General features: G+C 42.5%; 1 pseudogene; it reads left to right on the top strand.

The window, feature by feature from the left end:
- Window positions 1-230: 230 nt before the first annotated feature.
- Window positions 231-349, top strand: LOC134912403 (5S ribosomal RNA; annotated as a pseudogene).
- The last annotated feature ends 1,075 nt before the right edge of the window (window positions 350-1,424 follow it).

Here is a 1,424-nt window from a genome sequence, read left to right as displayed (position 1 = left end):
TGATCTCTCTAACCTTTTATCAAAAAGGAAAATGTATTGGATTTTCGAACTGAACACTTTGCACCCTGACGGCTTCAACGAGGGCTATGAAATAGCCCCCTTTCTGTGACGTAAGCTGATTACACCTTCTTCCTACTTGGGCAACCTGTCTCTTCTCTGTTGTCATTTCCAATAGGGTCACCTCCCCAACCACGTCGTTGTATTATGATTACCTCTAAAAACCACGCCAATACTACAGCCATACCGCACTGGAGATGCCCAACTCCGTTCGATCTTGGAAGCCAAGCAGTGCTGGGCCCAGTTAGTACATAGATGGGAAACCATCATGGAAGACTGGGTGCTGTAATTTCTTGAGCGAGGGATATGAGGATATTGTATTAATAATACATACTCTTTCTCTCCTTCCCACGGGAACTTTGGTGTTTCTAAGAGGTGCAAATATGCTTTAATACACATTAATTCCGCTAACACCTGAGTATCGTTCATCATGAACTGAAATAATACGTCTGTTGCTGTAATATCAAATACCATCACCTCCGTGTGTGAATGACTATATTCATATTTACCTCCATTTCCATGTGTAGTTGCATGCATGTAAGATGTAATACTGTAAGGAATCAGCACAATAGGCTCCTTAACTTATCCTTTATATTATAAAATCCTCCACTATTTGACCTAATCCTGTCCCTAATGCTGTAATTTTAACTACCACATAGGCATCTAATGCTATGGGCTGTTTAAATATTCTTATGCCCGGGACAAGGGGTACAAATAGAATTTAGTACAAATATGAGATATTTGTATAAATAATATTCCTAAATCACATTATTCTCTCTTTATTCTCAGTTATGAGCATATTCCCATTAAGAATTGTCACATCAAAAATGGCCGCCGTGACTACCTGATTATACAAATAGATGTCTGTGAGAACATACTCCAAGAACATGGCCGCCGCTATTTTCTGGACGTTTTAAGCCTCTGATATCGGATGGGAGAACAGGGGCATGCGCAGCTGATGTCGGACACAAACATTCTACGACCCGCACCCAGCGCATGCGCAATGGAGAATGCCGGACGCCGGAAGTGGGGCGGACGTGACGTCACCCACGATCCGGACAGGAACTAAGGTCCATAAGTCCATGGTCAACCCCCCCGGCAGACCTATTATCTCTGCCAGGGGGTCTCTCCTACAACCTCTTGCCATGTTTGTTGATGGCTTTCTACAAGAATTAATACCTTACATACCGAGTTACCTTAGAGATACAGGTGACTTCTTGACCAAAATTATGGACCTTGGGGAGATCAAGGAGGATGTGTTGCTTGCAACACTTGATGTTTCATCGTTATACACTATTATTCCCCATAGAAAGGGTCTGGAGGCCGTGAAGAATTTATTAGTTTCATCTGATATAATCACTATCCCC

The sequence above is a fragment of the Pseudophryne corroboree genome, chromosome 4 (genome assembly GCF_028390025.1).
Source record: "Pseudophryne corroboree isolate aPseCor3 chromosome 4, aPseCor3.hap2, whole genome shotgun sequence".
NCBI classification, from domain to species: Eukaryota; Metazoa; Chordata; class Amphibia; order Anura; family Myobatrachidae; genus Pseudophryne; species Pseudophryne corroboree.
This window is presented reverse-complemented; position numbering and strand designations above follow the sequence as displayed.